At 43.9% G+C, this 27,545-nt stretch overlaps 1 protein-coding gene across 2 annotated transcripts in view; it reads left to right on the top strand.

The window, feature by feature from the left end:
* Positions 1–27,545, top strand: part of LOC138797583 (zinc finger protein 414-like) — an 84,141-nt gene that overhangs the window by 47,260 nt on the left and 9,336 nt on the right. The window lies entirely within an intron of this gene.

Here is a 27,545-nt window from a genome sequence, read left to right as displayed (position 1 = left end):
CACTGTGTCACTGCATTATCTAGCTATGACCATGAACACATCAAAAAGTTTCTGCTATAACATATGTATAAATATTGTAGTACCACACAGAGCATTAAAGAGGTTTTAGCGGCAAAAGTTGTTGATGACCTTCATCCTTAGGAACAGTCAGGTGCCAACATCCCCTCCCAGTAAGATGTTTGCCAGAGCCATGGTGCCAGCATACACCGAGCATTCTCCGTACACTGCTTAAAAGCCGTTCTGAGTAGAGATAAGTGAACTTCAGGTTTAAGTCCAGGTTCGGCGACTGCTCCAAACTGTAAGGTATGTGGAATGTGCACACTTCGAAAAATAGACGGAAAATTTGTCACGGAATCCTCTGCTCACGTCTCCTTCATTCTTTGGACGGACGGCGGAATCTGCCCGTTCACAGAATCAAGTCTATGACACGGCTGGAGACGTGATCAGCGGATTCCGCACCGGATTTTCTGAAGTGTCCACATACCCTAAAACTTGGCATTTAATGGAGAAGTCCCATAACAAAAAAAAAACAGAAAGGCAGGGGGTGCAGGAAAACAAAGTATACTTTTCTGTCCTCGGACCTTAGGGCGCCGCTCCTGGGTCTTGCTGACAGCCTCCTGCATCTCTTACAGCTGCAACGTCACATACCTGACTGCCTACTCAGCCAGTCAGTGACTTGGAGAGGACACTGGCAATTAATAATAATAATATTTATTTGTATAGCGCCAACAGATTCCGCAGTGCGCTTTTTTTTTTTTTTTTTTTTTTTCATTTATACACAGAAAAGAGGTTACAATTACATATGATAAAATAAAATTAGAATAAATAAAAAATATATCATAAATACGAGATCTGCTCGCAAGAGCGTACAGGCTACGAACTGGGGGTGACACAAGGCACAAGTGCTTTATTTGCCCCTGGTCCAGCCATTGTACATAGAAGGAGCTGGATAAGCCAGTTACACGCCAATGTCTTGTTACAGGTAAAACGTATAAAGTGCATGGAACCGTTGAAGATATAGTAGAAAGTGAGGAGACAACAGAAGGGGGAACAAAATTAGGAAATGTTATAAGCAAGCCTGAAGAGATGAGTCTTCAGGGCACACTTGAAACTGTGGGTGTTGGAAATAAGTCTAAGGTCTTTTGGTAGGGCATTCCAGAGAACTGGTGCAGCGCGAGAGAAGTCTTTGAGTCGGGAGTGTGAGGTTCTGATTAGAGCGTAGAGCATAGGAAGGGTGGTAGGTGGAGATGAGGGAGAAGATGTATCGAGGGGCAGAGTTGTGGAGAGTTTTATGGGTGAGGGTAAGGCATTTAAACTGAATTCTGGACTTAATGGGTAACCAGTGCAGTGACTGGCACAGGGGGGGAGACTTCAGTGTAACGGCTTTAGAGGAAGATGAGCCTGGCTGCTGCGTTCAGGGTAGACTGGAGAGCTTAGAGAAAGGAAGACCATGGATCAAGGCACCAGTAAGAGTCTGAGCTGTGTTAGTGGTGAGAAATGGGTGGATTCTGGAGATGTTTTTAAGATGTAGGTGACAGGAGCGTGCAAGAGCTTGGATATAGGGAGTAAAAGATAGATCCGAGTCTAGCATAACCCCCAGACATCGAGCTTGATGCACAGGAGTTATGCTAGTACCGCAGACTGATAGTGTGATGTTGGGTTTGTGTTGGTTAGAGGGAGGTAATACAAGAAGTTCAGTTTTTTTTAAAAAAAAAGGTTGAGTTTTAAAAATAGAGAGGTCATAGTGTTGGAGAGAGCAGATAGACAGTCACTAGTACTTTGCAGGAAGGCAGGGTTGATGTCACAGGAAGAAGTATATAGCTAGGTGTCATCAGCATAAAGATGGTATTGAAGACCAAACCTGCTGATGGTCTGTCCAATGGGGACTGTATAGAGGGAGAAAAGGAGGGGACCCAGGACTGATTCCTGGGGAACCCCAACAGTAAGAGGTAAGAGAGAAGAAGTAGAGCCAGAGAAGGATATGCTGAAGGAGCAGGCAGAGAGGTAGGAAGAGAACCAAGAGAGAACAGAGTCCTTGAGGCCAAGGGGGCAGAGAGGAGGAGCTGGTGGTCAACGGTGTCAAACGCTGCTTAGAGATCCAGTAGAATCAGCAAGGAGTAGTTTCCTTGTGATATGGCCTTCAGATCGTTTGACACCTTGGTGAGAGCAGTTTGAGTTGAGTGAAGGAATCGAAAACCAGACTGTAGTGGGTCAAGAAGAGAGTTATCAGCGAGACAGTGGGTTAGGCGAGAATAGACCAGACGTTCTAGGAGTTTAGAGATGAAGGAGAGATTGGAGACCGGTCGATAGTTGGCTGGACAGGATAAGTCTAATGAAGGTTTTTTTAGTCATGGAGTTATTACAGAATGTTTGAAGGGGGAAGGAAATATCCCAGAGGAGAGGGAGAAGTTGAATATTTTAGTGAGATGAGTTGTGACAGCGGAAAAGAGGGACTGGAGGAGGTGTAAGGGAATAGGGTCTCTAGAGCAGGTAGTAGGATGAGAGGAGCTTTGAGACTTCTTCCTCTGTCACTTGGTCAAAAGCCGAGAGCGATGAGGGAGTGGGAGAAAGAATAGGATCTATGGGACTTTGGGGCTGGGAGGTGATGTCAAAGCGGATAGTGTCAATTTTGGTTTTAAAGTAGGAGGACAGATCTTCAGCACAGAGGTAGGTGATGTATGTCTGAACTCTAGGCTTAAGAAGAGAGTTAAAGGTGTCAAAAAGGCGCTTTGGGTTGTTGGACAGTGAGGGCCACATGAAAGGCAGAGTAGTAGATTTTGAAAGTGAATTTGTAATTAATGAAATCTGCTGAAGTTCTGGATTTCCTCCAGAGACGTTCAGCAGTCCTAGAGCACCGCCGAAGAAAGTGAGTTTCCAGGGTGTGCCAGGGCTGTTTGCATCTGTGGCTGGGTGTGCGGAGTGTAGGGGGAGCTATGGAGTCTAGGGTAGATTTCAGGGTGTTGTGATAATGTTTGGTGGCCATGCTTGGACAGGTGAGGGATGAGATTGGGGACAGTGAGTATTGTAGATTGTCTATGAGTTGAGGAGTGTTGACGCCATGCAGATTTCTGTAAATGTATGGGGAGGGAGTGTCAAGAGGGGGCCAGATGTTATTGTTTGAGAAAGAAAGGACGTTGTGGTCTGATAATTTAGAAGGTTTGTTTGTGAAGTTAGAAACTGAACAGTGTCAGTAGAAGAAGCTGAGGGGCAAGAGGGGAGATTGGGATATCAATGGGGATGTTGAAGTCACCCAGGATTAGTGTGGGGACTTCTGTGGATAAGAAATGGGAAAGCCAGGTGGCATAGTGGTCCAGGAATTGTCTAGGAGAACCATGTGGACAATAGATAACTGCAACTCTGAGGGCAATTGCTCAGCCAGAACGTGATGTTACAGCTGGAGGTGACTGGTATGTGGCTACTTTACCTAAATTCCAGCCTAAAATAATAGCTGGCGACCATCAGTGAGACCCAGGAGCAACGATACAAAGCCATGAGGACTGGTATACATTGTTTATTAAGTTTCCACATCCCCCTGCCTGCCTTTCCTTTCCTTTTTCTTTTTTTTATTTTCATGGGGCCTCCCTTTAAACTTCATGTGTCTGGAAAGTTGGTTGCCTCATAGGGGAGACCTTGAAAGCATGGATACAGCCATAGGCACTGTTAATGTTTCCCAGGACTTCCAAGGGTTGTATTCATGTTTTTCAGGGCTCCCAAGGGCAGCAATCAGATTTTCCACATGTGGGGATCCAAATGCCGATTGTTCGGGTTTAGAGAAGTTGCCGAACCCAGACTTAGGCTGCATTCTCACGTTCCGTGTTACTTACGTGGAATGCCTGTAACAGAATCTCCCCCCGCCCAGGCAGCATCTGTGATAAGATGCTGGGAGCGGGGGAACTGTACAGATATGCACCGCGCTGTAATGCATATCTGTACAGTTCCCCCTTTCCCAGCATCTTATCACAGATGCTGCCTGGGCAGGGGGAGAGTCCATTACAGGCATTCCACATCCGTGTTCCGTGAAGAACATGGAACGTGAGAATGCAGCCTTAGGGTACAAACACACACACCGTATACGCAGCGTATTTATTGCTGCGATACGCAGCAGATACTCAGCAGATTATGTCTAAATAACTGAAAACAGCATCAAGTCTTCAACATCAAATCTGCTGCGTATCTGCTACATATACTACATATACGGTGTGTGTGTTTGTACCCATAAACTTGGAGTTCGCTGTTACTGCAGATCAGATCGCATTGACTCCTATTGGAGCTGTGCTGCAGTAAACCAGTTTTCTGCTCTTTCAATGTATATGGTGGTAACAGGCCTACCGTTGTCAAAAGCAAAATTTTAGCCAAACCTAGACTTTTTTTTTATGACTATGACTGCACATTCCCGTATATAAGTTTCATGAAGATATATATATATTTTTTTAAGTGGCCGTGGGTGATGCAAATAGTTTATAAATGTATCAGCAGATTAGATATTTTGAACTAAAATGCACCAAACAAGCTGCAAATGCATTAATAAAGGTGGGCCATGGAGTGTCTTTTAGTGTGAGACCCTGGTCTGACAATCTCAGAAAGACAAGCATCTATGATCTTGGTATGGCCTGTTCTTCCTCAGATTCTAACCTCATTTACAAAATCTCTCTCAAACCTATTGACCTCGACACATGAATAGAGAGGGGAGATGCTCTTCTCTCTCCCAAATCCAATAACTAGGTCCAATTCCAAAGTCTAGTTTATCACTCGAATCAGTCTTTGCTCCTTTTCCTTTGTTGGGGTGCTAGTTAACACTGCTGTCTCGTCCAGTCATTTGATTATAATCTGTAGGTGTAAAAGCTAATTGTGCCATCCGCCAACCATATACATTGGCAACGTGCATAGACAGGCATGGACACCGTTAACATAAGCATCCTGTCAGCTAGTGATTGCATTCGGATCACTTACCGCACGCATGTGTTTTGACTTGTCTGCAAAACGTGGTGTGTTGTGCTTTTGAGTCTGTGTACAAACAGGCATTCTTTCACCAAATTACCCAGTGTTAATCACTAGCAGCTGACTCTGTTTGGGTCATTGATGTTAGGGGTTTGTCTGGGCAGCAAAAAATGTCTGACCTGGTCTGCTCCCTAGCGCTCCACTTCCTCCCTTGTAACTGTCTCAAAAGTATACCTTTCAAGACCAGAGGAATCCTATTTTGCGAGCATCGCTGATGCTCTTGCAACATCCTGCAGCTATTGGACATCGCATGTGGGCAAAACCACGCTCGTGGCGTGCCCCTGCCGCCCTCTCATCACAAAAGGTTTACTTCTAAGACGGTCAGAAGAAGCATGTGAGGCAGAACAGGTGAGACTGTTTTTGTTCCCTGTACAACCCCTTTAATTAGGCCCATGCTTGTAGATGGTTCTTGAAAAGCCCATAGTGGATCTACCTGTAGTAGAAGTCTGTCCATCCTCATTATTTCTAGTGCCACTTGTATCCACTTGTGCCACTTGTATCAAAAATCTGAATGAGAAACTGCATCAAATGCTGTGTGTGAAATTTGAAATTCCGCTGCGAGTGGTGTCATACATAGCGATAAAACAAATCCCAACTTAATAAGAAAAATGCACACAAAAAGCATATACCAATGCACACTATTTTATTGTACACTATCCCCCCAAAACTGCATCATGGAAGTCAAGAAATACCAACCAAAAAGAAAAGCCACAGCACACACATCATATAATGAAAGGCTCTCTTGGTGTTATTAAAGTGATATTGTCACCCCCGTTCCATATAAGGAGTTCTTAGCACCATTCTTAAGCTTATATTTTGGACATTTCATATATAGGATTTTGTTGTGGTCTCTCTCCTCAAAAATACATGTTATTGTTGGTGGACAGTGCCATAGTGGCAAGGCTTAATGGCCGTGGAACACCATATCTCGTCCCACATCAGTAGACCCTGCCTCCTCTGTGATGTCACTGGCGTCTAAGTCCTCTTGGTCAGCCTATTCCAGTGGATGCGGAGGGTTCCACTGCCGTTAAGCCCTGCCCCTGTGGCACTGTCCACCAGCAATAACATGCACTTTTGAGGGGAGAGACCACAAATAAATCCTTAATACGGTATGATATGAAATGTCCACAATATAAGCTTAAGAATAGTGCTGAGAACTCCTTATAAGGAAACTATCACTTTAAATACAGCCTCTGTAACAGCCATGAAAGAAGCACTCCCTGTAAAATATCTGTGTGAACCAAAGGCCAGTTTGTCTGGAATGATCCTATAAGGCTGATATCTTACATGGCAGTGTTTTGGAAAACTTTCACTGCAATGGGTTCAAAAGGAATGCGAATTAAAGGAAGGAGTTAGAGCTCTTTTATGAAGGTAGGCGCCAAGCTGGCAGCAAGCACTTATTGATATCTTTGCTAAGCCTTTACAAGGCTTATGAAGGGGTTATCCAGTGCTACAAAAACATGGCCACTTTTCCCCCTCTCTTGTCTCCAGTTCAGGTGTGGTTTGCAATTAAGCTCCATTTACTTCAATGAAACTGAGTTGGAAACCCCACCCAATCTGGAGACAAGAAGGGAAAAGTGGCCATGTTTTTGTAGCGCTGGATAACCCCTTTAATCAATTGTGCAGCCTGTTACTTTCATCATAGTTGCCTGCACAGTCCCATTTACATGGGAAAATTGGCAAAAAAAAAAAGAACAGAGCTGTAGTTGATGGCCAAATTCGAACAGTGAGTAGGCTCGATCATCACTAGTGCAGACGAATGATGTATTTGATGAAAACGGAGCACAATAAAAACCCATTGAAGTCAATGGGGAGCATAACTGCTTCAGTGGGTTCTGTTTCTCAGTTATCAAATCGGAAAATAGAAACAGAATTGTGGGGGAGGGTAAAAGACTGGTGTAATCCTAGCCGTAGGCCTACATTCAGCATTAAAGCGTAACTGTCATGTTTTTTGTTATTGCAGAAATCAGTAGTATAAGCGATTTTAAGAAACTCTGTAATAGGTTTCATCAGCCAAAAAAGCCTCCTTCTGTACTCAAGAAGCAATCTCCCAGCCTCCCCCCCTGACTTCTTATCTGTGCATTATCAGGCAAACACATCTTCATTACAGAGAAGCCAGTGAAGATGGGTTCTGCTCTCTCCATTGTAAGCCTATGAAGGGGGGAGGGGCTGAGGGAGATGAGGGAGCAGGAAGAGGTGACATGAAGGTCAGCTGTTTGTAGACTCTCTGGGCAGCTAAAACGCTAAATTCAGGTGTCAGAAAGGTCAGTGCTTATCTATGAACTTACTGAGAGAAGATTGCAGGGTGTTGTGCTTTGCAGAAATCCTCCATGCTCAGTCACTCCTAACAGCCCCTCCCCACTCCATAGCCACATAATGGAGACAGAAATCCTGCTTCCCTTACGTCCCATTGGCATCACAACATATGGGGTAAATTCGCCCCTGCGAGCCCCTGGGACGAAGGAATATTTAATGAAAAAATAACAATTAAATTTTAATCCCCTCCTCCATGAGGTATAAATAGGCTCCACCTCCCCCTAGACCTCAGTCTTTTTTTACTTCGTTGCTGTTAGCCCTAGGGGACTTTGTCCCTCCTCCGTTTTTATGCTTTGTTAACCTGTTGCATTCAGGTTTTCTCTCCAGGTAATGATTGCTGGGATGCCGCTGGAGCCGGTGTCCAGGTAGTATCCTGATATTTGCTTCTGCAGGTCTTAGCTTTTAAGTTTTTCTTACCTAGTGCGTCTTGGAACGCACTCTGCGTGTCACCCGAGCCGCTGGTTTTTCTTCCAGTTGCATTCGACTGTGGAACGCATCGGCGGTGCGTGCGTCTCAGCACTGCGGCATCAGCGTCATGTAACTTCCGGGGGCCGGCAGCGGCGCGCGCTCTCTGCATGCCGGATTAGCTGTGTGTTCAAGGCAGAAGGTAAGCTGTTGCTACCTCTAGGTCTGGCTGTCTTCCTCTGGAAGGATTTTCTGTGGCTCATTTGGATCTAATAGAAAACATCTGAGTGCAAAGTGCTGTGATCTCTCTTCTATATACTTAAAAGTAAGTGTTGCTGCCACCTAGTGTCTCTTTCCGATATCACTCTAGCCAGGCTAGTGGTTTATATGTATTGTAATACATTGATTATTTGCAGATGTCTGAAATGGAGACCAGTCCTGCTGCTGGTAAAAGACCTTCTAAAGAAGCACTTCATGTGCCGAGTGTGAGACTCCTCTACCTGACGGCTATGGATACCGTAGGAGGATCATTTTTTCCAGATAAGATTCATCCTTTCTTTCATAAAAATATTTATGAATGCCTAAAAATATTTATAATACCTAAGTACGCTGTCCTTCATGCAGACCTAAACCTATGAGGAGCCTGATGTTCAGGATGTAGTTGTATGGGTCAAGGACTATGTGCAAAAGACTTTAGCGGCTAATGAGAATCGCCGCCCGTGTCCTAAGTTAAAGACCAAATGGAGTATTTCTCTCTCTACTCCCAGCCTCTGAGTATATTACTTTATGGCTGTAGGATTATGGTCATTTTCAGTTTTACTGTGATTGATGAAGTTAACTCATCATCTTCTTCTGAAACCTCTTCTACTTCTGAAGATGAGAAAGAATTATTCAGGGGGTATTTCACAGCTGATAGAATTCACAAGCTCTGCTAAGCTGTGCAAGCTGAAATATACCCTGAGGAAATAGAAGAGGATAGGATTGGTCCTCCTCAAAAAAGCCTAGGGCTTTTTCTGTGGGTAAGACTTCATTGTCTATGTTACAGGCGGCAAGGAACCGGAAAAGGCTCCGGGTTTGAGCAAGAGGTTTAAGACCTTATATGTTCTCAAGGAAGAACAATGTAAGGACTGGATTGAGCCTCCAAAGGTGGACCTGGCCATAGCCAAACTGTCAAAATGTACTGTGCTGCCTGCGGAGGACGGATCCAATCTTAAGGATCCGATGGATAGAAGGGTGGAGGTAGCCCTCAAGAGATCATATACGGCAGCGGCAGCCCAAGGGGCAGTCTCCATTTCTTCTTTTGAGGTTTCTAGAAGCCTAAGAAGATGGCTGACCAAGGTCCAGGAAAATTTGGAAGCTAGAGCTAGCAGGGACAAGGTCCTTCGCTCCTTAAAAAAGGTCATTATGGCCATTGACTTCCTCTGCGATGATGCATCTCAGGGAACCAGGTTAGCGTAAAAAAACTAGTACGCTCTCAACCGCTGCCGAAGGGCGCTATGGTTAAAACCCTGGGTTGGAGATGCTAACTCCAAAATTCAGCTCTGTAATATGGAGGTCCAGCCAGGTAGGCTGTTTGGCTCTGAGCTGGATAAATTAATGGAGGAATTGTCTGACAAGGAGGGGAAGTCCCTACCATTGTCCTATAAGAGCGGTGATTCCTTTCGCAGAGCAAAATCTCCTCAGCGAGGCAAAGAGAGATACCAGTACAGAGGTCGAGGAAGAAACTATTCCAGAAGAGGTTCTGGGAAGCAGCAGAATAAGGACACCAACAAGAAACCAGACTTCTGACGCAGAAGCTGTCCAGTGGGAACACGTCTGAGTTTGTTTCTCCCTGCCTGGGAAGAATTAAGAAAAGATCACTGGGTGTTAAATATTATTCAAAATGGTTATGTCCTTCATTTATCATCTCTTCCTCCTCCAAGATTTCTTCTGTCAAGAAATCTTAAGCCAGAAAGACACTTAGTCCTAGAGACAGAAATTCTTTACCTCCTTTCCATTGAGGCTCTAGAGGATGTTCCTCTATCAGAGATCGGTCAGGGAGTTTACTCCCCAGTGTTACTAGTGCTGAAGCCATCCGGAAATTGGAGGCTTATTATAGATTTGCGATATCTCAACAGGTGCATCGTAAAGAAGACGTTCCACATGGAGAACATAAGATCGGTAAAATCTATCCTCCAGGAGGGAGATTTTATGGTCACCATAGATCTACCGGATGCATATCTTCATGTACCGATTCTGAAGGCTCACAGGAAAGCCTTCGCCATCCAAATCCAGGGGAAGGTAAGACACTTACAATTCAAAGTCCTTCCATCCGGAATACCTCCGCACCCTTTGTTTTCACAAAGGTAGTGTCACCATGATGGTTCGCTTTTACAGGGGATAAAGTTATCCCTTACCTGGATGATTGGTTGATTATGACTCAGACTCAGGATCTTCTGAGAGTTCAGTTGAACTATGTCCAGGACATACTTCAACAATTAGGTTGGCTTATCAACATAGAGAAATCAGACTTAATTCCTAATTCCTCCTCGTCAGGTATCCATAAAAACATAAATGCGCTTTCTAGGGCTCCTTGCCTCAGCTGCGGACGCGGTGCCATGGGCGTTATGGCACATGAGATTTCTTCAGAGAGAAGCACTAACAGTATGGAACCGAGGACTGAAGGACTTGGATGCGATGCATGTTCTATCGACTCAAACAAGACATTCTCTAATGTGGTGGAGACAAGTCAAACATGGAGTTTTATTTTCAGAACCACACTGGATAACCATCACGACAGATGCTTCAGGAACAGGTTGGGGAGCTCATCTGACAGTCATCACGACTGCAGGATCTTGGAGTCAACAGGAATCCGCTCTGCCCTCCAACGCGAGGGAGCTTAGAGCGATTTACCTAGCTCTTCTTCATTTTTCTCCTCCTATTTTACAGAGAGCAGTCAGAATCCGGATGAACGACATGACCTGTGTGGCGTACCTAAACAGGGAGGTACCAGATCCCCTTCTCTCCTCAGGGAAGTAGAGAAGTTTTTTCTGTTGGGCAGAAACCAGAATAACCAGACTCTCTGCGATTCATATCAGGGGTGTCGACAATATATTGGCGGATTGACTGAGTCGAGGCCTGACATTACCGGGGGAATGGTCTCTCTCAAGGAGAGTGTTCATTCAGTTAACCCAGAGGTGGGGGCTTCCTCAGAGAGACCTCATGGCATCAGCAAGCAATGCCAAACTGAGGAATTTCTGCTCCCTTTACAGGGCAGACAATGCCACGGTAGTGGACTCAATGACAATACCATGGACATACCAGCTGGCGTATATCTTTCCTCCCATAGCCATGATTCCCACAGTTTGACGAAGATCAGTCTAGATCAGTCGTCAGTAATAATAATAACTCCCTTCTGGCCGAAGGGGTCATGGTTCACCCTGCCCATGAATATGAGCAGAGGGGAATTTTGGAGATTACCTCTGCATCCGGATCTAATATTCCAGGGTCAACATCTGTGCAGGAATCTTTCCAGCCTCAGCTTGACAGCTCGGAGACTGAGAGGACCGTATTGGACTCTAGTTTTTCTGAGAAGGTATAGTATACTCTTTCTCACGCTCGTAGTTGCACTACAAATAAATCTTATGCACGGATTTGGAAGATTTTCAAGATTGGTGTGCAAGCAGGAGTATTGATGGACTTAAACCTTCTACTCCACAGTCATTGAAGTTTTTACAGGAAGGCTTCTATAAAGGATTAAAACCTAGTTCCATCAAGGTGCAGATAGCAGCCCTCTCTGCACACCTAAACTCACGTTTCTTTCAGATCTTGGGAGGTAAAGAATTTTGTTAAGGCTAGACTAGGCCTAACCTGGTAAAGCAGGTAGACCCATGGGACTTATCCTTTGTGTTGAGACGCCTGTGTCTTCCTCCCTTTAAGCCTTGGGAGTAAGTAGACTTCAAGTTAACATTGAAAGTTTCTCTTTTACTAGCCATTACCTCTGCTAAGAGAGTTGGAGAACTTCAAGCCCTTGGCTCCGCACCTCCATACGTGATTTTTTCCCAAGACAAAGTTATCCTTAGGTTCCTTCCAGGATTCCTGCCTATGGTGGCTTCATTTGCCAACATCAACCAGCCAATAGTATTGCCTGTATTTTCTCCTACTGGATCATCTAAAGAAGACTTGGATCTTTCTTTATTGGACGTATCCAGAGCTATCAAGATCTATCTACATAGAGTAGGTGATTTTCGTAAAGACGAGAATTTCTTTATCCCTTTCACAGGAAAGAACAAGGGGAGAAAGGCTTCAAAACCTTCAATATCCAGATGGATCTGTGACTCCATTGCCTTATGTTACTCCTCTGCTGATCTGGATCCACCAGAATTTACCAGGGCTCACTCTACTAGAGCTGTGGCCTCCACTTGGGCAGAGCGGGCCGCTGTGCCACTTGAGGACATATGCCAGGCAGCTACCTGGTCGTCTTTGACTACCTTTGTGAGATATTTCAGGCTGGATACTTCTTTCTTGTCAAGAGCAACCTTTGCAAGATCTGTTCTTAATGCGGACGTAATAAATAACCCGCCCATTGGGGATAATGCTTGCTAATTCCCCATATGTTGTGATGCCAATGGGACGTAAGGGAAGCTAAAATTATTATGTTAATTTGTTTTCCCTAAGACCCATTGGCATCACAAGACTCCCTCCCTGTGTTTTATGTTTCTTTATAATTAGACTGAGGTCTAGGGGGAGGTGGAGCCTATTTATACCTCATGGAGGAGGGGATTAAAATTTAATTGTTATTTTTTCATTAAATATTCCTTCGTCCCAGGGGCTCGCAGGGGCGAATTTACCCCATATGTTGTGATGCCAATGGGTCTTAGGGAAAACAAATTAACATAATAATTTTAGCTTCATCTGATGTGAGGGGGGAGGCTGGGAGATTGCTTTTTCACTACAGAAGGAAACTCTTTTAGTATATAAAACCTATTACAGAGTTTCTTAAAATCGCTTGTACTGTTAATATTTTAATGTTTTCAGAAAAATGGCCCAGAAATGACAGTTACGCTTTAAGTATTTCATTTTTATCGGTTATACAGGTAAATTTTCTGAGTGCCAATCTCAACATGGAACGTTTATTAGGAGCTGCCACTATTGTTAGGGAAGGGTTTGTCTGATGTAAACTGTACATTCTCACACTTTTAAACCTGTCACACTGCCTAATCTGTAGGCACTATTATTGAGCAAGTGGAGCTGAGCAGATTGATATATCATCTTGTAAGAAAAGTCCGAGCATAACTTGTCATTTACACATGTCTCTGCTCATTCTGGGCTAAGTAGTCATGTGGGCGGTCCTATTCTCTAATTGACAGCTATGTGTGTGCAGGTAGAAAGAGCTGTCAATAACTAAGTAGGACCACCCTATTGACTTCTGAACCCAGAGTAAGTACAATAGCTAAGTGAGTGGCCCTACTTGGTGATTGACAGCTCTTTCTACCTGTACATCTGCATACAGATAGCTGTCAATCTGAATAGGACCGCCCACATGACTTAGGCCAGAATGAGCAGAGATTTACATGATGACAAGTTATCCTGAAATGCTTCCTAAAAACCATATATCAATCTGTTAATCTCCTCCTGCCTTTACAGTTTTTATATATAGCAGCACAATAGTTAAAGATATTAGGTGCTCACCTCACCGGACTGGACCACCTATCTATCTGAACATCCAAATTATGCAGGGAGACAGCACTTCCAAAAGCAAACATGTCATTTATTCCACACAGCACAGTGACTTTTCGGCTTATACCAAGCCTGATGCTTGAGATAGGCTTGGTATAAGCCGAAACGTCGTCGTGTTTTGTGGAATTAATTACACGTTTGGCTTTAGTAGTGCTGTCTGCTTTCATCATTTGAATTTTCAACATGACAGGTTCCCTTTAATGCTTCAGAGTGCCGAGTAGAGTTTTAGGCTATGTTCACACAATTTATTTTTTGTATTAACCACGGCCGTTGTTGCAAATACAAAAAAATACATTGCATTGAAAATTAATGGGATCCCGGCGGGAGTGTATAGTGAAGTGTAGCAAGCTGTAACATTTTTCTACATTCTGGAAGCACAGCTGGATATATGAAAGTACCATATGTTTTCTTGACCCAATAGCTATCTAACAATGTTAGCATCCTGTCAGATTCGATCGTGTTATCTCTGCTGCCGGATGGCGGGGGGCTGCACTTCTAGGAGATCCGTGACGCGATCCTCTTCCAGTCATTGCAGCACGGATTGTGTGAATGAGGCCTAAGAAAAGAGCCAGCTTTCTCCATAACTAAGTAAGCTGTACTTGTATATAAGGAAGCTACAAATTCTGTTGCGTTTACTGCTGGTGGAAGCATTGTGGTATAAGTGCAATGGGGAAAAAGTGTGTAGTTAAAAAACTGCAGTCATTTTGTAACTGCAGGAGATTCTTTTTTTAATTTGGTAAGTACTTGTTTTCATTTCACTTGCTCTTAAAGGAGAAGTCCGGCCAAGTACTTTTTTTTTTTTTTTTTTTTTATGCAGGGACAGTGGGGGAACAACTCAATTTACCTCTCCCCGTGCCTCTTCAACATCTTATTGCCGCTCGTGCCCCCTGCCAGGCTCTAGGATCTTAACCAGATCTGACGTCAGCACCGGTTGACTGGCTGCTCTGCTAGTCGGTGACTGAGGCGGGACGTTGCTGCAGTCACTGATTGGCTGAGCAGCCAGCCCATCAGCCTAGACAGGCATTTTCCCCTCATGTCATGCCATCATCACAACTCAGAAGAAAATGCCTTCCGGGGGGGTTCCCAGCCCTGGTCACATGGCGGATGACAGGCACGGGTTGTAAGTAAGGACTATTTATTATTATGTTTGGAAAACAGTTGGTTCAGGGAGATTGTGAGCAGTAGAGTAGAAGCATAGCACGTTGGCAAAATTGTTTTAGTGTTCTCGCTGATCTAGATAGGGTTGTTGTTTTGTTGCTGATGGAGACATGACTGCTCAGGTGATTCCCAATGGGGAAATTGTTTTAGATGGGCCACTGAGTGGTAGCAAGTCATCAGGGGCAGAAGTAAAAATTTGTGTTCTTGTTGGTGACTCGATTATTAGAGGTGTTATTTTAGGACAGGATGAAGATGTGTTTCAAGAGGTGAGATGGCTCCCAGGTGCTACTGTCAGCAGGCATAGGACACGGATTGCAAACATTGTAAAGGCTGCTTGTAGGGATTGTGAAGTTGATCTGGTGGCTAAACTAGGAACAAATGAAATCCCAGAATAATGTGAATTTGGTAAAAAAAAAAGGAATTCCAAACATTTAGCATGGAGCTGGGCAAGATAACAGATTCAGTGACATTTTCAGAGGTTTTGCCGATCTGTAATCAGAGTAACAAGTCATGTCGTATCTCAGAGTTTAACCCCTAAGCGACCCATGACGTATCTGGTCCCCGCCGGGACCCCGCTCTGAACGGCACTGCTCCCGGCTGCTATCTGCAGCCGGGCAGTGCCTCTATTAGCCGGCGCGGGTCCCGTCAAACCTGACAGCTGCATTGAAGGGCTTTATACACAACATCCCTGGTGTCTAGTGGGTCAGATCTCCCCCGACCCCCCCCCCCCCCCCCCGCGATCGCACGCGATCCAGTCTTCTGCCCGCGCCGGGCCTCAGCGTCGCAATGACGCTGATCCCGGCTCGGCAATAGATTGCTGTGGCCTGCAGCAGGCCATAGCAATCTATCGCTGATTTAATGGATCTTTGCTGTGTATATACACAGCATTGATCTCTATGACAGATAAGTGCTGTGTATATACAAGTCCCCCAGGGGGACTTCCAGTTAATGTAAAGATGTTTTTTTATTAATAAAAAAATCCTTTCCCCTAATAAAAGTCCAAATCACCCCCCTTTTCCCATTTTATAAATCTAAATAAATAAACATATTTAGTATCGCCGTGCGCCTAATGGCCTGAACTATTAATTAATCACATTCCTGATCTCGCACGGTAAACGGCCTCAGCGCAAAAAAAAAATTCCAACGTGCAAAATTGCGCATTTTTGGTCGCATCAAATCCAGAAAAAATTTAATAAAAAGTGATCAAAAAGTCGCATATGCGCAAACAAGGTACCGATTGAAAGTACCTTGAAGCGAAGTATGTGGCAACTCCAGGAGAAGAGACGAAAGTGCAATGGGAAAGGGCCCAAAAGGAATATGCAGATATGTTAGAAAGAAAGGCAAAAAATTGTTTATTTTTCCTGGGTAAGAAGTTGCATCTAGACAGTGGGAAGCCAAATAGGCAGATAATGGCTATAATTAGAAATCAAAAAGAAAAAAGTCAGATTTCTATGATTAAGGAGGGAGGAACAGAAGTTAGGACCCAAGAGGGGATATTGGCCTGCTTCCTGGGATACTATAATAAGTTATATAGGTCAGAAAGTGTTAAAACACAGGAGGAAATACAAGTATTTTTGGACAAGGTAAACCTTCCAGTATTATCAGAAGAAAAGAGGGAATTATTGGGGGCCCCCCTTTCAGTAGAGGAGTTTAGAAGTGTATTGAGGCAGACTCGTGGAAACTCCTCCCCAGGTGGGGATGGGCTTCCATACGAAGCATATAGGAGGTATGGAGAACAGTTAGTCCCGGCCTTGCATAGGGTGGTGATGTCATCTTTAGAAGAAGGAAGGCTACCGGAGTCTATGAGGGAAGCCAGAATTGTAGTTATACATAAAGAAGGGAAAGATGTAAATAAAGTAGATTCCTATCGGCCAATATCCCTGCTGAATGTAGATGTTAAACTATTTGCAGGGGTATTGGCCAATAGATTAAAAGGGGTTTTAAAAGACCTGGTGCACCCCGATCAGAAGGGATTTGTCCCCGGTTGTCAGATAAAAGAGAGTATTGGCAGGTTATTCCACAACATGCAGGTTGGTACTAGTGGAGGCTCCCACTCTATCCTGTCCCTTGATGCCGAGAAGGCCTTTGACAGGGTAGAGTGGGAGTTCCTTTGGGGAGTACTTAGGAAAATGGGCCTGGGTGAAAAATATATAGAGAAGGTCCAATTGTTGTATACGGACCCGCAGGCAGTGGTATTAGTAAACGGACTTATATCAGGGAGATTTACTCTAGAAAGGGGGACTAGACAGGGGTGTCCATTGTCACCGATATTATTTATTTTGGCAATGGAGCCCCTGGCTGCTATGATACGGGAAGACCAAGAGATAAGGGGATTTGGAGTTAAGGGTAAGGAGGATAAAATAAGTCTTTTTGCTGACGATATGCTGTTATTCGTAGAAAACCCGGAAAAATCTATAGATAAATTAATTGATATGATGATAAATTATGGAAGCTTTGCGGGCCTCAAAATTAATTGGGGAAAATCTACGTTAATGCCACTCTCAGGACCATGGTTAGATCACCTGGGCCCTCAACACCTGAAAATCAAAATCTTGAAGAAAGGGGAGGGTTCCAGATATTTGGGGGTACATGTGACAGGGGAGGTGGGAAAGTTTGGGGATAATAACATAGTCCCAGTAATGAAATCCCTAAAAGAGAAGGTTGCAATATGGACCAAATTGATCAGGTCTAAAGCTGATAGAATAATGCTAATAAAATCGGTAGTATTACCCAAATTACTATACCTTTTTAATTCCTCCCCAGTTTGGATTGATGATGTTTCTTTTAAGAAGATGGAACAGTTATTGAATAGACTAATCTGGGGAAGGAAAAGAGTACGAATTCGCCTTAGAAACTTTTGTATCTCCCGGAATGATGGGGGATTTGGGGTACCAGACCTCAAATTGTACTTTTATTCTGCCCAATTGCTTGTATGGGGGGAGGGAGAGAACGTCCCATTCCTACAGTGGGTGTTAAAGAGTGTAAAAGGAGAGGGGAGTGATATAATTGAGGGTTTGGAGTCAGGCCAGTTAGAGAATAAAGTATGGGACTGTTTCCCCACAGTCCGATTGTGGACTAAATGTTGGAGATCCTTGAAGAAGATATTTAGATTAACGGGGTCACTAAATAAAACTCTGTTGTGGGATAATCCTAATTTAGAAGAAGTTTATAAAATTAAGGATGTGCAAGAACTAAGAAAGGGGGGTATAAAAAGAATACAAGATGCCTTCGTAGGTGGAAATCTCCGAACCTGGCCAGAGCTGCAAAGAGAATATAGCTTAAAAGGCACAAGTTGGCTTGAGTATGGGAGATTACAACATGCATATATGTCATCAAAAGAGAAGGGTCTATTCTTGGTGCAAGAATCTCCTGAAGTATTAAATTTATTGGGAATGGAAAATAAGAAAAAGGGGCTATCAAGAATTTACTCTAAAATGAGAGATTATGTATATAAAGATATGCCAATAAAAAGCCGGAATAAATGGGAAAGTGAACTGGGGAAATTCTCGGAGGAAGAATGGCACAGAATTATGCAAAATATTAAGTTTGTCTCTGTAAATAGTAACCACCAAATGGTACAGTTCAATATTGTAAATAGACTGTATTATACCCCCTCTTTCTTAGCTAAAATAAAAAAGAGAGGTTCCCCGAAAGATGTGAGGGAGGCCCGGGAGACTGGATGCACTTAATGTGGGATTGTCCAAAAATAAGAGAGTATTGGAGTGCAGTGATAGAGGAAATAGTAAAAGAAGTCAAATTTGAGGTGCCCTTTACACCAGGTCTAGTGCTGTTAGGAGAGGATTCCCAAGTAAAAAAGAAGAAAGATAGAATACGATTAAATAAATTACTTTTTATAGCAAGATTGCAAGTGGTTAAAAATTGGATTTCCCCCAATACCCCGAGTGTGACAAGCTGGAGAGAAGCATGCAAGTTATATGGAAGTTATGAAAAAGGAAGAGAAGGTAAATAGATAGACCCAGTCAACTAGGCAACAGAAAAGAGATATGGATGAAATTGTTTATGTTGAGTGTAATACTTAATTTATGTACTGTAATGGCATTTGCTCGGGGGGAGGGGAGGGAGGGGTATCTGGGGAGGTAGGGGAAGTATTGGGTATATTTATATTTATGTTATTATGTATGAAGATAAATAAAGATTTATAAAAAAAAAAAAAAAGAAAGTAAAGATCATGGCGCAAAAAATGACACCTCACACAGCCCCATAGACCAAAGAATTAAAAGCGCTATAAGCCTGGGAATGAAGCGATTTTAAGGAACATTTATTAGTTAACAAGGGTTTGAATTTTTTAAAAGCCATCAAATAATATAAAAGTTATACATGTTACATATCGTTGTAATCGTAACGACTTGAGGAACATGCATAACAAGTCAGTTTTACCATAGGGCGAACAGCGTAAATGCAAAACCCCCCCAAAATCAAAACAAATTCCTTTTTTTTAAAATTTGACAGCGCAAATGATTTTTTTCCAGTTTCGCAGCATATTTTAGGAAAAAATGCCTATCATTGCAAAGTACAATTGGTTTCGCAAAAAAAAGGGCTCATATGGGTTTCTAGGTGAAAAAATGCAAGTGCTATGGCCTTTTAAACATAAAGTGGAAAAAGCAAAATTGCAAAAACGTAAATTGGCTTTGACCTTATGGGGTTAATGCATGGTTAAGGCAGTGATATATGGCTGAAGATTTTGGGTTTGTTAGTCAGAACTCTTGCAGGTTGTCCAAAAAGAAGATGTATAAGATGGATGTTTGAATCCATCACACAGAGGTACACAGGTATTTGGTTAGGAATTCAGATTGTGTATGAACAGGCATTTAAAATAGATAAAGGGGACAGAAATATGATTTATAAAGATAATCTCTGCCCCTGACCAGTTAAGACGAATAAGTGTATAAGGATTTTCAAAAGCGCAGTTGTTGGTGCAGAAGACGCAATGGTAGGTGCTGTAGATGCAGGGGTTCGTCTAGTTGATTTGGTTATTGTTGGTAAGGTAGATGCAGTTGGCAATAAAGGTATTACGAACCTAAGTAATATTCTACATGCAGTGTGTACAAATGCACGCAGCTTAGGGAACAAGATCTGTGAGCTGAGGGCCATTATGTCTAGGGATGATTTGAACCTAGGTGCTGTAACAGAGACTTGGTTCAAAGACTCTGATTGGGAAATAGCTATACCAGGATATATTTTGTACAGGAAAAACTGAGCAGAGAGAATGTGTCAGTATTGGGTCCACTTCTTTTTAATGACCTTGTAGAGGGGCTACAGTGTACAATCTCCATTTTTGCAGTTGACACTAAACTGGATAAAGTAAACACCACAACAAAAGAGGATAATATAATATTACAGCTGGATTTAGAGAAGCTGCAGGCTTGGGCAGAGAAATGGGAAATGAAGTTTAATGTGCATAAATGTAAAGTTATGCACTTGGCCAGTAGAAATAACAAGTACAATGATGTGCTAAATAATAAAACACTGGGTAAAACTTCTTCTTAAAAAAAAACTTGGATTATTGGTGGACAGTAAACTGAACTTTAGTGATCATTGCCAGGCAGCAGCTGCCTAGGCTAGTAAAATAATGGGATGCCTCAAAGGAGGCAAAGATGCTAAAGATGAAAACATAGATTTGCCTTTTTATAAGTCAATGGTCTGACCACATATGGAATACTGTGTACAGTTTTGGGCACCTGTATATAAGAAGGTGTAAGGATCTTCCCGGGGGATGGTGTGTTGGGCACAGTTCAGCAGCACACTTGGACTTATAAAACAGCTTGGAGTTTATTTGTAGCATAAACAGTCCATAACAGAAATATAGCAACACTGTGCTTAAAGAACAAAACAAAAGAAAAGGTCTTGCCCGTCTGGGCGCTAACTAACAAAAACAGGTTACCTCTCTGGCACTTCGATAACAGTATCGCAGGGTATGGACAATCCCCAGCAGCAGTGGTATCCCTTGCTCCCAGCAAATACAGCTTGCAGGCTGTTTCCTCCTGGCTGAGAGCAGGGACCTGTACACTGTGTGAGCTTTTTGCCTTCTCAGGCTGATTGGGATCAGAGCTCACCTGATCCCAAAACCCACACTGGATCGAGGGGGAGGGAATGGCAGATCCCACCACCAACCTATCCGCCATTCCAGTAAATCCGGCCCGGAAAAATTAAACAACGACTCAGCAGCATATCACTGCTGAGCAACCGATCTCTCCCAGATTTACCATCTCACACTAAGCTGTAACCTAGGTGAGATGTACCTCCCCTCGCACACTTTTCCTGTGACATGTCTACATATCCCCCCCCTCTTTTTCAGACCGGAGGGCTGAGCATTTAGTCCCCACAGACAGTGTACCCTTGATAGGGCGTCCGCATTTGCCTGTAATTTCCCTGGCCGGTGTTCCACACTGAAATTAAAGTTTTGTAGGGACAGAAACCACCTAGTCACCCTCGCATTTCTCTCTTTATTAAGCTTCATCCATGTTAGGGGGGCATGGTCTGTCACTAACTTGAATTTTCTGCCTAGCAAGTAATACCTGAGGGACTCTAGGGCCCACTTCACTGCCAGACATTCTCTCTCAACGATGGCGTAGTTCTTCTCAGCCGGGGATAGCTTTCTACTCAAGTACATCACCGGGTGCTCCTCGCCATTCACGACCTGTGAGAGGACGGCACCTAACCCTGTGTTAGAGACATCTGTCTGTACCAGAAACTCTCGCCTAAAGTCAGGGGTAGTTAGCACAGGTTGTTGATACAAGGCAGACTTAAGGCTTTGAAAAGCCTTCTCGGCCTCTGGAGTCCATGTCACCATTGCGGACTTCGCACCCTTTGTCAGGTCAGTTAGCGGGGCTGCAACGGAGGCAAAATTCGGTACAAACCTTCGGTAATAGCCCGTAATACCCAGGAACGCTCTGACCTGTTTCTTTGTGAGGGGTTGAGGCCAATTCTGTATTGCCTCAATTTTATTTAGTTGTGGTTTCACTAACCCCCTTCCAATAATGTAGCCCAGGTATTTGGCCTCCTCTAAGGCTAGTGCACACTTCTCTGCATTAATGGTTAACCCTGCATCACTTATGGCATCTAACACCGCCTGGACCTTACAGAGGTGACTTTCCCAATCCGGGCTAAAAATGACCACATCATCGAGGTAGGCAGCGGAGTAATCACGATGCGGTCGCAGAATCAAGTCCATCAACCTCTGAAAAGTGGCAGGGGCTCCATGTAACCCGAATGGCATCACTACGTATTGGAAGGGGTGGAGAATGCAGTCTTCTCTTTAGCCTCAGGAGTGAGGGGGATCTGCCAGTAGCCTTTTGTGAGATCGAGGGTGGTTATGTACCTGGCATTACCCATTCTTTCTATCAACTCATCTACCCTGGGCATGGGGTACGCATCGAACTTGGAGATCTCATTTAACTTTCTAAAGTCATTACAGAACCTCCAAGTTCCATTGGGCTTTGGGATTAGCACAATCGGGCTGGAACACTCGCTCTGGGACACCTCAATGACTCCTAGGTCAAGCATACGTTTTACCTCGGACGATACCGCCTCCCTCCGTGCTTCTGGTATCCTATAGGGCTTAAGGTTTACTCTGCTTCTAGGCTCAGTTTCAATATGATGATGAATGAGATGTGTACGCCCTGGGAGGTCAGAAAACTTGTCTTTATTTTTCTGCAGGAACTCCTTAGCTTCCTGCTTCTGTGACACTGATAGAGTGTCACCAGTCTTGACCGGAGGGATTGGTGGTGACAGATGACCAACAGGATTTGTCGCCACCAAGGATTCCCTGTCTTTCCAGGGCTTGATCAAGTTTATGTGATAAACTTGAAACGGCTTCCTTCTACCTGGTTGGTGTACCCTGTAGTTGACCTCACTGACCTTCTCTACAATTTCATAGGGACCCTGCCACTTTGCTAAGAATTTGCTTGCTACCGTGGGAACAAGTATGAGTACCCGGTCACCTGGGCTGAATGTCCTGATTCTTGCAGAACGATTGTAAATTCTGCTTTGGCTCTCTTGCGCCCTCTGGAGGTGTTCCCTTACTAGGGGCATTACAGTGGCTATACGGTCCTGCATCTGTGCTACATGCTCTATAACACTCTTGTACGGGGTGGACTCACTTTCCCATGTCTCTTTCGCTATATCCAATAAACCCCTAGGGTGACGACCATAGACCAATTCGAAGGGAGAGAACCCTGTGGATGATTGGGACACTTCCCTAATAGAAAACATCAGGTAAGGTAGTAAGTGATCCCAATCCCGACCATCCTTTTCCACCACTTTTTTTAACATATGTTTCAGGGTTTTATTAAACCTCTCCACTAACCCGTCTGTCTGTGGGTGATATACAGAGGTACGTATGTGTGAGATTTTAAACAGTTTGCATAGCTCTTTCATCACTTTTGACATAAACGGGGTACCTTGGTCAGTCAAGATCTCCTTGGGGATCCCCACCCTGGAAAACATATAAAACAATTCCCGTGCAATTGTTTTAGAGGCAGTGTTTCTTAGGGGCACAGCCTCAGGATAGCGGGTCGCGTAGTCTAATACAACTAAGATGTATTGGTGACACCTAGCTGACTTTACAATGGGACCCACCAAGTCCATTGCGATCCGGTCAAAAGGTACCTCTATGATGGGAAGTGGGACCAAAGGACTGCGGAAATGCGACACTGGAGCGCTAAGCTGACATGTGGGGCACGACTCACAGTATGTTTTTATGTCAGCATAAATCGCAGGCCAATAAAACCTCTGGAGGACTCTCTCCTGCGTTGTATCCGTCCCCAAGTGGCCCCCAAGGACATGATTATGGGCCATGTCGAGTACCTGACGCCGGTACGACTTAGGCACCAGAAGCTGTTCCACAACCTCATCATTAATCTTAGTGACTCTATAGAAGAGATCATTAGTCATAGAAAAACGTGGAAACTTTTTCTCAGCTTCTGGTTCCTGAGGTACCCCATTCACAACAGCGACCTGCTCACTCGCATTTTTGAGAGTGGGGTCCTGTAATTGTGCAGTACCAAAATTATCCCTAGACACCTCTAAGTCTGGAATATTCTGCTCAGTGGGAGGAGCCTCTTCCTCGCCAGCCAGGACCTGTAAAGGAAAAGCATCATTTTCATCCTGTACATTTTTATCATTGACCGTGGGTAATGCAATAGACTTAGGGGTCTCCTCACTCCTTTTAGGGGATTGTTGTTTTCCCCATAGAGCCCAGAACAATGGAAAATCACGCCCCAATATCACATTATGCATAAGGTTTTTAACCACACCCACTTCATATTGTACAGTGCCTAGTTCAGTCCCGACATTAGCCAATACTATAGGGTAAACCTTTGTATCACCATGTATGCACACCACACTCATATGTCTTTTTGGCACAAAGTCCCCAGTCACCAGGCTGGCATGCACCAAAGTGACAAGGCTTCCTGAGTCCAGCAACGCCTTAACAGGGAAGTCATTTACAGTAATGTTGCAGACTTGTGGTTCAGTCTCTAGTCCAGGAACTGCAAATAGCGACTGACGCCGGCTAGCGTCACACTCCATGGGCTCAGTGGTAAGAGGGCAATGGGCAGACATATGTCCCGTCTCATGGCATCTCCAGCACTGGATAGGGCCTGGTCTCCTTGGCAGGGAGTCCTTTTTAGGGCCACTTAGCCACCTGGGACCATCACCAGTCTTTTGCCCTTATGACACAGCCTGAGCACTCTTCCCTCTATCAGCCCCCCTCCACAATCCCCCAATAGATGGAAGTCTCTTACCAGCTGACGGCACAGATCTGGCACTCTGTGGAGGTGAAGGTGCTGCAGGAACATCACGGAGGTAGTCCTCAGTCGCCTGGAACCTCTCCACAAGGTTGACAAGTTTGTCGGCACTCCTAGGGTCACCTTGTCCCACCCAGCGTTGCAGATCAGCAGGGAGTGCTCGTAGGTAGCGATCCATCACGACCCTCTGTAGGACCTGGGCAGGAGTAGAAGTGTCTGGCTCCTACCACTTTCTTGCCAAATGGATCAGGTCGTACATCTGGGACCTCGCTGACTTGTCCCAACTGTAGCTCCAGTTGCGGACCCTCCGGGCACGGACAGCAGCAGTAACTCCTAGTCGGGCGAGTATCTCTGCTCTTAGCCGAGGATAGTCCTTGACCTCTTGCTCACTGAGGTCATAGTAGGCCTTTTGAGGTTCGCCTGTTAAATAGGGTGCAATGACTTCTGCCCACTCAGTGGAGGGTAACTTTTCTCGCTCAGCCACCCGCTCAAAGACAGTTTAGTAGGCCCCAACATCGTCATCAGCAGTCATCTTTTGCAGCGCACGCTGCACAGCTCTTCTCACAGACAAAGTCTCTGGCGCGGCTGCTGCCACCAGCTGGGGATTAGCACCTGCAGACGCCTCTTGCTTTGCTATCAGGTGCTCAATAAGTCTCTGTTGTTGAGCCATCGCTTGTTCGTGGCACAGATTAGCATCTGCCTGAGCCTGTTCATGGCGCAGATTAGCATCTGCCTGAGCCTGTTGTTGTTGCCTATTAGCCTGCTGGTGTGCGGCCAATGCCTGTTCATGGCGCAGGTTAGCGTCTGTCAGAGCCTGCTGCTGTTGCAGACTCACTTGCATTAACTGCTTCATCATTTCCTCCATGTTGCTTGGCTGTTTTTGGAGTGAAGCAGCAGTCTTCACCCAGGACATAAGCAGCTGTAGCCAAGTTGATGCACACCGTTGCCCCTAGCAACCGTTTTGCCCGCTCCGCAGCACCAATTGTAAGGATCTTCCCGGGGGATGGTGTGTTGGACACAGTTCAGCAGCACACTTGGACTTATAAAACAGCTTGGAGTTTATTTGTAGCATAAACAGTCCATAACAGAAATATAGCAACACTGTGCTTAAAGAACAAAACAAAAGAAAAGGTCTTGCCCGTCTGGGCGCTAACTAACAAAAACAGGTTACCTCTCTGGCACTTCGATAACAGTATCGCAGTGTATGGACAATCCCCAGCAGCAGTGGTATCCCTTGCTCCCAGCAAATACTGCATGCAGGCTGTTTCCTCCTGGCTGAGAGCAAGGACCTGTACACTGTGTGAGCTTTTTGCCTTCTCAGGCTGATTGGGATCAGAGCTCACCTGATCCCAAAACCCACACTGGATCGAGGGGGAGGGAATGGCAGATCCCACTACCAACCTATCCGCCATTCCAGTAAATCCGGCCCGGAAAAATTAAACAACGACTCAGCAGCATATCACTGCTGAGCAACCGATCTCTCCCAGATTTACCATCTCACACTAAGCTGTAACCTAGGTGAGATGTACCTCCCCTCGCACACTTTTCCTGTGACATGTCTACAAAGGATACAGCTGAACTGGAGCGGGTGCAGAGGAGGGCAACCTAGATCATTAAGGGAAAGGGTGGGTTACAGTACCAGGACAGTTTGTTAAAATTAGGGCTTTTTAGTTTTAAAAAAAGACGTCTTAAGGGCGATCTGATCACAATGTACAAAAATATGTACAGTACAGAGATCTTTGTAGTGATCTTTTTACTCCTAGGCCTGTAACCAAGAAAAGGGGGCATCCTCTACATCTAGAGGAAAGAAGGTTGCACCATCAACAAGTCAGGGCGAATTCCTTTAACCCCTTCAAGACTAAGCCTTTTTGGGCCTTAATGACCAGGCTCATTTTTCAAAATCTGACCTGTCTCACTTTATGCGCTTATAGCTCAGTGATGCTTTAACATATGCTAGCGATCTATTTCGTAATTTATGGTACTTTATGTTAGTGGCAAAATTTGGTCACTGTCTTGTGTTTTTTGTGAAAAACATCAAAATATGAAAAATTTGCACTTTACAAACGTTGAAATTCTTTGCTTCTAAAAACAGAAAGTCGTATCACATAAATTAGTTACTAAGTCACATTTTCAATATGTCTTTTTTATTCTGGCTTCATTTCATAAACATATTTAAAATTTTTAGGGTGTTACAGGACTTAGAAATGTATCAGTAAACTATCAAATTTTCCTGAAATTTCTAAAACTGATTTTTTTTAGGGACCAGTTCTTTTTTTTAAGTGCATTTAGGAGGCTTGTATACTGGAAACCCCCATAAGTGGCCCAATTTTAGAAACTACACACCCTAAAGAATTAATCTAGGGGTATAATGAGCATTTTGACCCTACAGGCGCTGGAGGAAAGTATTCACAATGAGGCTAGGTTCACACTATGTAACTGTGCGGCTGTATTTTTTATGCGGCTGTAAATGTGCGGATGAAACTACGGCCGTGGGAAAAAATAGACATGCGGCTGAAAACATATGGTCATTTACTTGGAAATCTGGTTCAACTAAAAATAACAAATAAAATCTTAAGAAAGTGATGCAAACACCTCTGGATGCATCTGGGAAAGCAGGGAAACAGTTTACATGAATCGCTATTACCGGGGTTTGCGATCCTCTGCAGTATGCCGATGCCGATGCCTCTCATGTTTAATATAATAAATTAATAAAACACATTTTCGTTGTAATAAAGTCCCTTTCATTGTTCAATAATTAAATTTAAACGATTCCATCATTTTGCAATTAAATATACTGTTAAAATAAATATATATATATAAATAAATGTATATTTATATATACATTTATTTTTTGACAGTATATTTAATTGCACAATGATGGATTCGTTTAAATTAAATTATTGAACAACGAAACTGATTTTATTTCAACGAAAATGTGTATTATTAATTAAATATTAATTAGTACAGGAAGCTCCAGTAAGCCGTTAATTCATATTGCCGGCAATAGAGCATTCTGTACTAATCATCACTTTACTTTAATTAAAACATCAAATGTTTCTTCTAATTATGTTATCACAATAGCATTATTAGAAGAAACATTTTGAATTATATGTGCGCTCAGCTGATTGGCTGATCGGCTCAGCGCACATATAATTAGCGGGTCCGCAGCACAGTGACTTCATT

Source organism: Dendropsophus ebraccatus, chromosome 7, assembly GCF_027789765.1.
Source record: "Dendropsophus ebraccatus isolate aDenEbr1 chromosome 7, aDenEbr1.pat, whole genome shotgun sequence".
Taxonomy (NCBI): domain Eukaryota; kingdom Metazoa; phylum Chordata; class Amphibia; order Anura; family Hylidae; genus Dendropsophus; species Dendropsophus ebraccatus.
The sequence above is the reverse complement of the archived record's forward strand: the minus strand, read 5'-3'. Positions and strand labels throughout refer to the sequence as shown.